Source organism: Schistocerca americana, chromosome 9, assembly GCF_021461395.2.
Source record: "Schistocerca americana isolate TAMUIC-IGC-003095 chromosome 9, iqSchAmer2.1, whole genome shotgun sequence".
Taxonomy (NCBI): Eukaryota; Metazoa; Arthropoda; class Insecta; order Orthoptera; family Acrididae; genus Schistocerca; species Schistocerca americana.
In genome coordinates, this window is record NC_060127.1 from 50,910,120 (window position 1) to 50,925,589 (window position 15,470).

Here is a 15,470-nt window from a genome sequence, read left to right on the forward strand (position 1 = left end):
CTGTAGTTCAACCATGCCTAGACTGTCATGCCGTGGCTCGATCGCCTCCGATTTTGTTACTTTGTGAAAGGAAGGGGTCTCAACAAGGAAAGTGTCCAGGCGACCCGGAGTGAAACAAAGCGATGTTATTTGGTCATGGAGGAGACACAGAGAGACAAGAACTGTCGATGACATGTCTCGCTCAGGCCGCCCAAGAACTATTGCTGCAGTGGATGACCGCTACTTAAGGATTCTGGCTCGCAGGAACCCGGACAGCAACGCCACCGTGTTTCGTACAGCCACAGGACGTCGTGTTACGACCCAAACAGTGTGCAGTAGGCAGCATGATGCGCAACGTCGCTCCCGACGTAAATGGCGAGGTCCATCTTTGCACCACGACACCGTGCAGCGCGGTACAGATGGACTCAACAACATTCCGAATGGACTGCTCAGGATCGGCATCACGGTCTCTTCACCACTGAGTGTCACATATACCTTCAACCAGACAATCGTCAGAGACGTGTTTAGAGGCAAGTCGGTCAGGCTGAACGCCTTATACACACTGTCCAGCGAGTGCAGCAAGGTGGAGGTTCCCTGCTGTTTTGGGGTGGCATTATGTGGGACCGATGTACGCCGCTGGTGGTCATGGAAAGCGCCGTAATGGCTGAACAATACGTGAAAGCCATATCGGCAGCATAATGGCGAGGCATTCGTCTTGATGGACGACAATTCGCGCCCCCATCGTGCACACCTTGTGAATGATTTCCTTCAGGGGAACGACATCGCTCGGCTAGAGTGGCCAGCATGTTCTCCAGACATGAACGCGATCGAATATGACTGGGATAGATTTCAAAAACCTGTTTATGGACGACGTGACCCACCAACCACTCTGAGGGATCTATGTCGAATCGCTGTTGAGGAGTGGGACAATCTGGACCAACAATGCCTTGATGAACTTGTGGATAGTATGCCACGACGAATACAGGCATGCAGCAATCCAAGAGGACGTGCTACTGGATATTAGAGGTACTGGTGTATACAGCAGTCTGGACCACCACCTTTGAAGGTCTTGCTGAATGGTGGTGCAACATGCAATGTGTGGTTTTCATGAGCAATAAAAATGATATTTATGTAGATCTCTATTCCAATTTTCTATACACGTTCTCGGAATTGAGGTGATGCAAAACTTTTTTTGATGTGTGTATGCAAACGATCTTCCATCACAACAAACAGAATTAGTTCTTTTATCGGATAATACTAGTATTCTAATCAGTCCAAACATATACTCACCAACAGTAGGGATGGTACACAGTTTTCTTAAAAGTGTCACTGACTAGTTTCCTACCAATGGTATGTATAGTGTCTAGGACCAGCCAGGTTAGCCGAGCGCGCTAACGCGCTGCTTCCTGGACTCGGGTAGGCGCGCCGGCCCCGGGTCGAATACGCCCGGCGGATTAACGACGACAGCTGGTGTGCCAGCCAGCCTGGATGTGGTTTTTAGGTGGTTTTCCACATCCTACTAGGTGATTGCCGGGCTCGTCCCCACGTCCCACCTCAGTTACACCACTCACAGACATTTGCCACATATTCACACTATTTCACGATTTACACTAGACGCAGACAGCTGGGGAACACTCATTCCGTCCCGGGGGGTATGGGGTGGCGGTGCGAAGGGCATCTGGCCACCCCTTAAAATTAACCACGCCAAATCCGTACTTAACCCTACCAACCCTGCGCACAATGTGGGATAAAGGCGGTAGCAAAAGAAGAGGTCTGTGTAGTGTCTAGGAAGCCTGCATACTCGGGTCGCTAGAGAAAGAATCAAACCTGTCGTATTAATGTTTTATTACGACAAGAAAAAGTTATAGTACTTAGCATACAATGAATACCTGGACGCCCAGTTAAAACATCTAAAGCAGGCTTTAGAGAAGAATGGGTACTCTAGTAAGGAAATAAATATTGTTTTGCGCCCGAATAACAGGAGGGCTAAGGACAACGATAGGACACACCTACGGAACAACACGGTTTCTCTACCGCTGATCAAAAAAGTAACGGATCAAATCGGAAAGATTTTAAGGAAACGTAACGTTCTACCCGATATTCAGACCAACTAAGAAAATAGGCCAACCACTTCGTTCCGTTAAGGATAAACGCCCCCTCTGTCTGCAAGTGGTGTATACAAGATTCCGTGTTCATGTGGTAGCGTCTACATTGGAACTACAAAGAGAAGTGTGAATACACAGTTGAAGGAACATAAAAGTCTTTGCCGACTAGAGAAAACAGACAAGTCAGCCGTGGCGGAACTTGCTCTGCAGTCGGGAGATCACGTAGTGAAATTTTCGAAAACTGAAGCTTTATATACTATGACGAACTATTACCCACGGCTATATAGAGAAGCTACCGAAATATATAATTATGGGGAGAATTTTAACAGAAAAGAAGAAGCTATTAAACTCAGCAATATATGGACAGTGACACTACAGAATGGATGAGAAGTTTTTATCTTTGACGTACTATGATCGATAGTTATATTTTATCCTTGACAAGGTTTCTCCCTGCTATCACTCGAAATCCAGACCACACCCACTTTCCACGGTAATCAGGCCGTTCTTCGACTCAGCACAACCAGGAGCACCTCCAAAGATGTCCAACGTAGCTTTGGACGAAACGTCAGGGATAGAAGAGTTCCATGGACCACGGCCATACAACCCGGAAGAAATATCGGCTTACAGTGCTTAACTTTTGCAGTTACAGAGATGTGTCGCAAGCAAAGGGCCACATACGAAATAATCAATCTTCTTCAGTATATACAATCCCAAGTACAAACGAAGTGATGTAGAGCTGACGCTGCTATCCAAGTCGCTAATCTTGAAGCTACTTTCGAACTGGGCTGTCACCAGTCGATCGCGGCGCTTATGTCCTCTCCACATAGAGGCCTCTGCTATGGCTTTGTCGTCCTGGGGGGAGGTCCGGTCGGCGTGCGATTGGCTGACTTCTTTTCACAGCCTTCTCTTGCTGTCGTTCCCGACACGGATGCCGGAGCTCGACTGTACGCCGAAACAGTCTCACTCTGAATTTTAAAAAGACACGACAAATTCAGTTTAGAGGTGCTAAACCATTGATAAGAGTCACGCATGTAGAGGAAATACCAAATATGGCGGAATCTTCAAACTTTTTGGTGTCCATACTGATGCGAACTGAAACTGGAGAAACTACATTTTGGAACTCCTAAAACAACTTGGTTGAGCCACGTGTGCACTTAGAATCATTGCAAATCTTGGGGAGAGGCATATCAGTAAGTTGACATAATTTCACTCAGTAATGATGATATCATGATGATGGTTGGTTTGTGGGGCGCTCAACTGCGTGGTTATCAGCGCCCGTACAATTATCCAATCTTTGCTCAGTCCAATTTCGCCACTTTCCTGGATGATGATGAAATGATGAGGACAACACAAACACCCAGTCATCTCGAGGCAGGTGAAAATCCCTGACCCCGCCGGGAATCGAACCCGGGACCCCGGGCTCGGGAAGCGACTCAGTAATGTATGGAATAATGTTTTGGGCTAACATCTTTAACAAAGAAAGTCTTCATTGCACAGGAACGAACTGTAAGAGTAATATATGGTGCTCACCCACAATCATTTTGCAGATGTGTGCTTAACAAGTTGGACATTTTGATTACTGCTTCGCATTATATTTATTCCCTCATGGAGACTGTTGTAAAAGATCCATTGCAGCTCAAAAGGAACAATGCTGTACACAATTACAACACGAGAAGGAAAAATGACATTCGTGCTTAACATTAAGGTTGTCTTTAGCACGAAAAAATGTGCACAGTATTACAACTAAAATTCTTGATCGCTTAGCCTGTGATAGAAAGTGTCTGACAGACAGCAAAATGTAATTTGAAAACAAAGTGAGTAAGTTTGCCTTTGACAACTGCTTGTTTTCCTTAGATGAATTTCTGTTACTCTGATGTGTAAAATGTAGTGGGTGGGAATTACTAGCTCAAGTCCTTATATTGTAAAAATTTATATATGTTCATCTTGTAGCCATATTTAGAAATTAATTTGTAACTTGAATATAAAATGTCTCGCTCCTCATCATTACCAGTTATCGTGAAAATAATCCACGGAACATGAAACTAACAACTACACCTGAACAAAGGCATATGAGATAATTTTTTTTTCCTTTTGCACATAACATCACAAAAAGAAAAGTAGCGTTGAAACGGCGTGCGTTAAGAAAGAGATCAGCGAAATGGTGGATTTTGACTATATAACAACTTCTTCTATATTTTTAATTTTGTAATTTGATGAAATTTTATTTTAGGTACTGCAACGTTAGTAGCGTCCATTCTGAAAATTTTTGTTCTTGCAGAACATTTATAAAGGAATCGAAATCGATCTTTTTCCCAGCAGCAAAGCCTAGGTGCAAGCGGATAAGAGTCAATATCGTGAGACATTGCTCTCCACAGACGAGAATGTATTTTGCATTTGTTTCGTATGGCTTCAACTCGTGTCTATTAATTTGATCTTACGTTTTGCACAAATATGATCGGATAGTGAGTTGAAAATTGATGTACCAGTCCAAAAACTTAAACCCAAATCGTGTTTGGAAGGAAGAAAGAAACAAATTTCTAGACTTCTTTATGGATAGGATAAGGGTTCTAACAGCGACACAGAAGTACGAAACATAAAATTCACAACTTCATATCGTATGATGATAAAAAATCTTTCTGGGACTGCAAGGTATCACGTGGCATCTAATTTCTCTCTCTAGTACAAACTATAAGTGACAAATCACAAAATGAAACTTAAAATATAGTGGCTGGCTGTTCAAAAGGAGCAGTGATCATGAATTATGTGTTGGGGAAACTTTTTGCAAAACTACAACAGCCAACTGCAGCACGTCATATTGCAGACAGTATGTTCCTAGTAGATTTCACCTTCAACAATAATTTTCCGCGATATAACTGCGCCTAACCAATACAATATTGAACAACGTAAAAACATAGACATATAAGTAGACTGAAGGTAAGTCGTAAGGCAAACATTCAGAAACATAAATTATTAGACTGTAATATAAATTATTAGACTGTACAGGGAGGAATACGAGATACATTTAAGCAAGTTCAGCAGTTTGGAATATGTATCTTCCTCAGACATAAACAAAAGAGTCAGTTGGTTAACAAGTAAGGTACTTTATTAACTGTGAACGTTGTTCCACGGGTGGAGTAATCTAGAGAGAAGAAAATTAAAATGGAACAAGCCACCTATCAACAAGAACGCTAAAGATTAAAAAAACAATAACAAGAATATGATACAACATGTCGTATTCGGGAAGGTCTGCGAAAGATCGTGGAAAACAGCTTGAAAACATGGTAACAGAAACATTTCAGTACAGTTAGAGTATCGAAACAACGAAACAAGAGGTTATGTGGGATAAACATCACTCTGAATTAATTAAGATGGCGGTCGATATAAGACTAACAAGAGCGAAAATTGTACAAGCATACGAAGACTTGAAAAAACTAGTCCTGGGCCGAGACTCGAATCCAGGCCCTTTGCTAGTGCCGCTCGTTATGCAGGACAACTTCTTCTGAAAGTGCTCGCGAAAGGGAAGGGTCTCAAACATTATGAATTACCTCGAAGAAAACGATCTATTGACATTCAGTCAACACGGATTTATAAAACATTGTCATTGTGAAACACAATAAGCTCTTTACTAACATGAAGTATTCAGTGCTATTGACAAGGGATTTCAAATTGATTCTCTATTTTTACATTTCCAGAAAGCTTTTGACACTGTGTATCACAAGCGGATTGTATCAGATTGCGGGTTTATGGAATATCGTTCCAGTTATGCGACTGGATTCGTGATTTTCTGTCAGAAAGATCACAGCTCGTAGTAGCTGACGGAAGGTCATCGGGTAAAACAGACGTGATGTCTTTCTGCCGTTCCCCAAGGTGGTGTTATATGCTCTCTGCTGTTCCTTATCTATGTACACGGTTTAGGGGACAATCTGTACAGCCGTCTTAGGTTGTTTGCAGATGATGCTGTCGTTTATCGTCTACTAAGGTCATCAGAAGATCAAAACAAATTGTAAAACGGTTTAGAAAAGATATCTGTATGATGGGATGCTTAGCAATTTATCCTAAATAATGAAAAGTGTGAGGTCATCGACATGAGTGCTGAAAGGAATCTCTTAAACTTCGGTTACACGTTAAAGGAGTCAACTATAAAAGCCGTAAATTCAACTAAATACCTAGGAATTACCGTTCTCGCTTCCCGCACCCGGGTTCCCGGGTTCGATTCCCGGCGGGGTCAGGGATTTTCTCTGCCTCGTGATGACTGGGTGTTGTGTGATGTCCTTAGGATAGTTAGGTGTAAGTAGTTCTAAGTTCTAGGGGACTGATGACCTCAGGAGTTGAGTCCCATAGTGCTCAGAGCCATTTGAACCATTTTTGAACCTAGGAATTACAATTACGAAAAACCTAAACTGAAAACAACACATAGCAAATGTTGTGGGAAAGGGGAACCAAGGACTCCGATTTATTGGTAGAACACTTGGAAAATATAACAGATCTACTAAAGAGGCTGCCTACACTACGCTTGTCCGTCCTGTTTTGGAGTACTGCTGCGCGGTCTGGGATCCTTACCAGATAGGATTGACGGAGTACGTGGAGAAAGTTCAAAGAAGGACAGCAAGCTTTGTATTGTCACGAAATAGAGGAGGGAGTGCCACGGGCATAATATAGAATTTGGGGTGGACACAATTAAAAGAAAGTTGTTTCTCGTTGCGGCAGAATCTTCTCCCAAAATTTCAGTCACCAGCTTTCTCCACCGATTGAGAAAATATTTTGTTGACGCCGACCTAGATAGGGAGAAATAATTATCGTAATAAAACAAGGGAAATCAGACCTCGCACGGGGAAGATATAGGTGTTCGAGAGTGGAGTAACACCCGTGCGGAGTGGCTGCGCGGTGTAAGGCGCCATGTCACGGATTGCGCGGCCCCTCCCGACGGAGGTTCGAGGCCTCCCTCGGGCATGGGTGCGTGTGTTGTTCTTATCATAAGTCAGCTTTAGTAGTGTGTGAGTCTAGGGACCGATGACCTCAGCAATTTGGTCCCTAAGGAATCCACACACACATTTAGGTGAAAGAATAGAGAATTATTATGAAGACGTTCTCCAAGGTAGTGTAATAGCCCACCGCTGTTCCTTAACTGTATAAACGATTTAGGAGACAATCTCAACAGCCGCTTTGGTTATTTGCAGATGACGCTGTCGTTTATAGACTAGTAAAGTCATCAGAAGATCGAAATAAACTGCAAAACAATACAGAAAAGATACCTGTATGGTGCAAAAATTTGCAGATAACGAAAGTGCTAAAAGGAATTCGTTACACGTGGGTTACACGATAAATCAGTCTAATCTAAAATTCAACCAAATACCTAGGAATTACAATTACTGACAACTTAAATTGAAAGGAACACACAGAAAATGTTGTGAGGAAGGCTAACCGAAGACTGTGTTTTATTGGCAGGACCCTTAGAAAATGTAATAGATCTACTAAAGAGACTGCCTACACTACGCTTGTCTGTCCTCTTTTAGAATACTGCTGCACGGTGTGGGATCCGTACCAAAAAGGATTGACGGGGTAGGTGGAGAAAGTTCAAAGAAGGGCAGCAAGCTTTATATTGTCACGAAATAGGGGAGAGAGTGTGACAGGCATGATACAGAAATGGGGTGGACACCATTAAAGCAACGGTTCTAGGCGCGTCAGTCTGGAACCGCGTGACCGCTACGGTCGCAGGTTCGAATCCTGCCTCGGGCATGAATGTGTGTGATGTCCTTAGGTTAGTTAGGTTTAAGTAGTTCTAGTTCTAGGGGACTGATGACCTCAGATTTTAAGTCCCATAGTGCTCAGAGCCATTTGAACCATTAAAGCAAAGTCGTTTCTCGTTGCGACAGAATCTTCTCACGAAATTTCAATGACCAACATTGACCTCTGAATGCGGAAATACTTTCTTGACTCCGACTTACATAGGGAAAACGATCATCACACTAAAATGGATATCAGAGCTCGCATGGAAATATATAGGTGTTCGTTTCTTCCGCACTTTGTACGAGATTGGAATAACAGAGAATTATTGTGAAGATGGTTCGATGAACCATCCGCCAGGCACTTAACTGATTCGCAGAGTGTCGATGTAGATGTAGCTCGAGTACCGGTGCGACACACAATTCTAACACGCCAGGCAGTTTCATATCAGGACACACCCCGCTGCAGAGTGAAAAGTTCGTTCTGGATTCGGAGACTTGTTTAAAAGTTTATATACTTGAAGAGAAGAATCAGAAACAGAGAAAAATAGTAAAGAAAATAATGACTTTCCTGAAGTAAAGACAGGAGGGACGTCTTCAGACTGTGACAGTCATATTACTGTAAACGGCTAACTCGGTTCGCAGTACAACGTCGCAGGCTATGGTTGCCTGACTGCTTCCACGGGCAAGGAAAACTGTAGTTTCAACATTCATGTAGTTGCTGACAGAATTTACAAATTTCAATTGCCATAGGAATCTACTCATTAAGACGTATAATCGTACAACGTTAAACACTTAAGACAGGAAGACGAGTATTACCGTCAGAAGCTGTTCGTGTTGTGAGGCTGTAGAAATCAAGGCGCGCAAACACCCGGACTTTGCTCGCCTAGTATTTAAGAGTGAGAGCACTTAGAGAGCCGCAAAGTATTTTAAACATAATTTCAGACCTTTGCGTAACTTTTTCTCGTCGACAATCTCCACAAAACAATGAACGAAAAAAATTTTTATAACTTAGAACATTTTCTCTGTTCATCACGCTGTAAGACTGCTGCATCGGACGCGACGTTCTGAAATCTTACTTATTTACTGCTAACTCTATTCGCGACACATTTTGTAGACGGTGTCCCCATATACCACTGAAAGTACCTGCTGTACTATAGCATTGTACGACACATAGTTTAGGAGATAGGACGTCGTAAACGTAGAGAAGCGTGAAAACTAGCTTGTGCTTAAAACGGAGGTTAAATTAGCTAGACTATACTCGTCCAGTGTTTGATAATGAGAACATCCAGCGACTTCCAACAAGCTTTAAACATAATTTCAAAATCTTCCTCAGGCTTTCCTCTCTCTGTGCTTACCGTAAAATACTAAACAAGTTAATTCTTTTGTAAAGTAACCAGAAATTTGAAGTTGTTTTGTACATGGGATTTCGATGAAAACGAGAAGATACTGGTGGTAGAGCAGTACAGAGTGTAGAAAAACCAGCGCCTATGTACAGGGTGTAACAACAGTGTAGGGCACAAATTGCAGGATACATTCCTCACACATAGACGAATAAATTACGTTACATGAACATAGTTCTGGAAACGCTTTGTTTCCACGTCACAACTCATTTTCTCCAACTAATTAATCATGGGACACATACAAAAACAGAACGCACCAGCATACCACATGCAACTCTTTCTCACAGGAGATGTTCAATATGCCCTCCGTGGGCATTGATACATGCATAAACCCACTGTTGCGCTGATGTATTCCTGGAGTATTGTGTGTATTTTTAGCAGCCTTCCATAATACAGGCATGGACATGCTAAACGTCTCGTATCGGGGTTCAATACGTAAGAGCTTCCAAATGCTCCCACAAATAAAAGTCCAGTGCGTTTAGGTCAGGAGAGCGTTGATAGCTGTCAATTGGCCCATCTCTACCTACCTATCTGTCACTGTATCTATTATTTAGAAGCCGAAGGACATTCACGCTAAAATGATGAGGTGCTCCCTTGTGCTTGAAGTACATGTTTTGTCGCATAGCTATTGCTAACAGATATGGGAGAATATTCTCTACGAAATTATGGTAACTTTGTCATTTGAGCCTGGGTGGGAGAAAGGGAGACTACCAAACTTTCTTTCTTCTTTCTTTTGCTACTGCCTTTATCCTGCATTGTGCGCAGGGTTGGCAGGGTTAAGTACGGATTTGGCATGGTGAAATTTAAGGGGTGGCCGGATGCCCTTCCTGCAGCCACCCCTTACCCTTCATGACGGAATTAGTTGACCCCAGCTGTCTGCATCTAGTGTAAATCGTGAAATAGTGTGATTGTGCTTCAAATGTCTGCGAATCGTGTAACTGAGGCGGGACGTGGGGATCAGCCCGGTATTCACCTAGTAGGATGTGGAAAACCGCCTAAAAACTACATCCAGGCTGGCTGGCACACCAGCCGTCGTCGGTAATCCGCCGGGCTGATTCGATCCGGGGCCGGCGTGCCCACCCGAGTACAGGAAGCAGCGCGTTAGCGCTCTCGGCTATCCTGGCGGGTAAAGGAAGACTACCGGACAATCACCAACAACGCCGGCCTCAACATCGCAGGGACATGTGAAAAAAAAACAGTGCTCAACGAAACCATACGACATGAAGAGCGCAAGTTCCCCATGATTCTAATGTTCGTTCGTGTGTGTTTCCCATAATTAACGAGTTGGAGAAAATGGAAACAAAGAGTTTCCAGATCCATGTTCATACAACAAAATTTCTTCGCCTACGTGTGAGGAATGTGTCCTGCAATTTGTGCCCTGCACTTTTGTTACACCTTCTATAGGAAAACATGGAAGAATAATGTAAGGAGTCAAAAAACCAGAGTACCAAAAGGTAGTTTTCACCAGGAGAACTGCTTGTGATCTCGTTAACCAACACCTAATCAAAACGACGATATCATGATTTGAATGAACAAGACCACTGCTATTGCTAGAATTCATTATTGGAGAACACGACGAGTTTCGCAAATTAAATTTGCATCTTTAGGTGCTTCAAGTCAAATGATTAAGGATTCTATTTTAACTGGATAAAGCCAGTGACAACAATCTGGGTATTTCAAGCTTCTGACTCACTAGCGTCTATGATAAAATGTATTGGGGGCTAAGGTCATCCCCAACTTCTCAGCTTGTCTACAATGGAAGATAAGGGTGGCCTTAGGTCTTAATACATAGGCGCTCGCACACTCGTGAGTCAAAAGTCTTAGATACCTGGATACAAATGTTGAGATTGGGTTTATCCTGTTTAAATAGAACCTTCAATCTCTTGACTTGAAGCACCTGAAGATGCAAATTCAATCTGCGAAACCGGTCGTGTTCTCCCATAAAAAATTCTCACAGTCGCAGCTGTCTTGCCTATTCAAACCACGGAATATTTCGGCTGTGATTGCCGTACACATAAAGTAGTGCGAGGGTGGTTCGAAAAGTTCTCGGAATCGGCACGAGAGGTAAGCGCTAGCGCAATGAGTGTTCATCGGACTGTTGCCTGTAAGCATGTGTCACGTCAGTGCTCTTGGAAGAGAGCTGTGGCGATGATATGGCTCTGTTGTTGTTCCCGCGTAGTGATTTGCGGAGATGGAAAAAATCGTGAGTCGAGCAGTGAATAAGCACTTCGCAAAAGGAATGTATGGAAGCAAAGGACATTCATGCCGATTTCCAGAATACACTGGGGGACTGTGCTTCTTCATATTCAACTGTTGCCAAGTGGACAAATGAATTTCAATTTGGTCGGGAGAGCTTAGATGATGATCCACGCAGTGGACGGCCATGATGTGTCACTACTCCAGAAACCATTGCGAAGGTGCACAAAATGGTTACAGAGGATCGCCGATTGAAAGTGCTTAAAATTGCTCACGCTTGCCAGATGTCGTCTGCAAGGGTATATCACATTTTAACTGAAGAATTAGAAACGAAAAAATTATCTACAAGATGGGTGCCGCGACTCTTGACGGTGGATGAAAAACGAGTGAATGTTCAAATGTATGTGAATTTCTGAGGGACCAAACTGCTTAGTTCATCGGTCCCTAGACGTACACACTACTTAAACTAACTTATGCTAAGAGCAACACAAACACCCATGCCCGAGGAAGGACTCGAACCTCCGGCGGGAGGGGCCGCGCAATCCGTGACATGGCGCCTTAAACGACGTGGCCACTCCGCGCGGCCAAAAACGCACGAGAATGGAAATATGGAAGCAATGTTTGGCCCGTTTTAAGAGAAACGAACAAGATGAAACTTGAGACAAAACAACAGTTAAAGCAGTGGAAACATGCTGATTTTCCGCCACCAAAGAAAGCAAAAGACAATTCCTTCGGTGGGAAAGGTCATGGCGTCAGTGTTCTGGGATGTGAAGGGAATTCTGTTTGTAAATTATCTCCACATTCGGCAAACTATTACTGGAGAATACTATACTAACCTCCTGGACAAATTGCAACAAAAGATAGGCAAAAAAAAGCCCAGGTTTAGCAAGGAGGAAAGTCATCTTCCATCAAGACAATGCGCGCCCGCACACATGTTCCGTCGCCATGGCAAAATTACACGAACTAAGGTATGAATTCTTGCCACATCCGCCTTATTCACCTGATGTGGCTCCATCAGACTTCCATCTCTTCCAGAACCGAAAATTTTTCTTGGTGGCGAAGATTCATTTCAGACGAGGAATTGATAGCTGGAGCCGACAGTTACTTTGCAGGCTTGGAAAAAACTCATTTTCGAGATGGGATCAAGGCACTGGAACCAAATGCATTAAACTACAAGGAGACTAGATTCTTCTTCTTCTTTTTCTTTTCCTTGAGCCTCTGTCCAAAACCTTCACAGGGTCGGCATGATTAGGGTCAGATTTGGCAGGGTTAATTTAAGAGGTGGCCGGATGTCCTTCCTGACGACACCTCGGTACACAAAGAAGATGAAATGATGAGAACAACACAAACACCCAGTACCTGGGCAAAGAAAATGCACAACCTGGCCGTGAATCGAACCCAGGAACCCGTGATCCAGAGGCAGCAACGCTAGCCACTAGACCACGAGCTGCAGACTACGGGGAGACTACATTGAATAATAACAAAAAAATCTTTCAGTAATGTAAGTACTTTTTTTCTATTCCTTTCAGAGAACTTTTCAAACCACCCTCGTATGTTCAGCGATCACAGATGGTGCTATAACGCATGGAACTCATCCCACGCTAAGACCACTGCGTAACGAGAGTGGCGCGTTTTCAGAAGAGAGTACATGTTCCGGGTTTCCTGCAGAGACAGTTGTGCTGCGGTACGAATAACAGATGCGTCACAGTGTGCGAGTGAAACGACGTGCTGACTGGAAACGTATTGTAAGGTTGAACTACGCGAGACAGTACGATTCTTGCCGGCGGTACACCGGAAGTCCATACTGATTCACAGTGATATTCTGGCGGCATATGGACCAAATGCAATGCCGCGCCCATCCGTGGCGAAACAGTGCCAACAACCTGACCAAACCCCCACTAGATCGCGAAATCCGCGTCTTGCACCAGGCCATTTACGTCTTTTCGCAAAGGTGAAAGAACATGTTGGAGGAAAGACGTTTTCCAACGATGAGAACGTTCTAGAATAGCTCCGCGGCTAAGGAGCGGATTTGTATCGTCGAGGATAGATTGGTAGAATATTCCGAACGTTGTTTACACAGACTTGATAACCGTGTTGAAAAATAGGGTCATGTATCTGTGTTACTGTAAAGTGTAGTACAGCATTCAATAAAAGTTATTTGGCCTGCCACAATAATGTGTGACTTATTGTTTGTAGTCCCGAAATAAAGTAAACGAAATACGTTTGGGCTAAATAAGAAATATAGAGCCGTAAAAGATGACATAACCGTCACATTATTTGTGGACACTGAGGAATTTATACTCTGTCAGCCCAAAAAATATTGGAGCTGGATTAAAAAAGAAAAAAAAGTGAGAGAGAAAAGAGCAGATAGTGGTTTCAAATCTTCAGGCGTTCTACTTAGTCTACCCTCACTTGTGCGCAACCCACATTGAAAACACCAGGTATCGTCACTCATTACTTTTTTTCAGATGACAAATGTCCATGTTTGGCATTTCAATCAAATCGTGGCAGAAGCCCATGCGTCGTTGCCCTTCTTCGAAAATCAAGGTGTGGGGGAGCAGACTTCGCACACACGTTTCGCTTCTTCAAAACATTCTGGAGTATGGCTTGAACACTTGATTTAGATAAGTTTCATTGCTACCGGCCCCTGACTCGGATGATACAGCTGCTGAAAGACTCAAAGAAAACTTGAGCATCACCTCAAATAGTTACCCTACCCATACAATTTTAGTTGATGGTGACATCATACTATCCTCGATCTGTTGGCGAAAATACGTCTTCAGAGCCGGTGATAGGCGTAAAACATCGTCCGATATCGTGCTAAATGCTTTCTCTGAAAAATATTTTGAGCTGTTAGTTCAGGAGCCCACTCGATGTCTAAATGGGTGTGAAAACATACTTGACCTGAAACTTCCTGGCAGCTTAAAACTGTGTTCCGGACCGAGACTCGAACTCGGGACCTTCGCCTTTCGCGGGCAAGTGTTCCACCATCTGAGCTACCCAAGCGCGACTCACGACCCGTCCTCACAGCTTCAATTCTGCCTGTACCTCGTCTCCTACCTTCCAAACTTCACAGAAGCTCTTTTGTGAAGCTGCGAGGACGGGTCCTGAGCCGGCCGCTGTGGCCGTGCGGTTCTAGGCGCCTCAGCCTGGAACCGCGTGACCGCTACGGTCGGAGGTTCGAATCCTGCCTCGGGCATGGATGTGTGTGATGTCCTTAGGTTGGTTAGGTTTAAGTAGTTCTAAGTTCTAGGGGATTGATGACCACAGATGATAAGTCCCATAGTGCTCAGAGACATTTTTTTAACGGGTCGTGAGTCGTGCTTGGGTAGCTCAGATGGTAAAACACTTGCCCGCGAAAGGCAAAGGTCCCAAGTTCGAGTCTCGGTCCGGCACACAGTTTTAATCTGCAAGGAAGTTTCATATCAGCGCACTCTTCGCTGCAGAGTGAAAATATCATTCTGCATACTTGACCTGTTACTATCAAATAATCCTGACTAAATAGGGACCATTGTGACAGATCCAAGGATTAGTTACCACGACGTCGTTGTAGCGAGACTCAATACCGTAACATCCAAGTCCACCAAAGTAGAAGCAAAATATAAGTATCTAAAAAACCAGTTAAAAATTCATGTCGCATTCCATTTCTTCCGAACCAACTACGTAAGCGTAGGCCAAGTGTCGCTAAAATTCAGAGAAATAGTATGGAGAGCAACAGATTTGTTCCAAATAAATTAATAAGAGACGGAACTGAAGCTCCATCGTACGAAAGACAGGCCAGAACGCTGTAGCAAAAGCCACGAAAAAAGCATGGCAAATTTAAATCTCCAAAATTGACGAAGTTTTACTGAAGCTCGAAATTTAGCGCGGACTTCATTGCCAGATGCTTTCAACAGTTTACACAACGAAAATCTGTATCGATATCTGGAACAAAATCCAAAGAGATTCTGGTCGTATGTAAAGTACACCAGCGACAAAACACCGTCATTGCCTTCATCGCACTTCAACGATGGTTATGTTACCAACGACAGTGCCACTACAGCGGAGTTACTAAATATGGCATT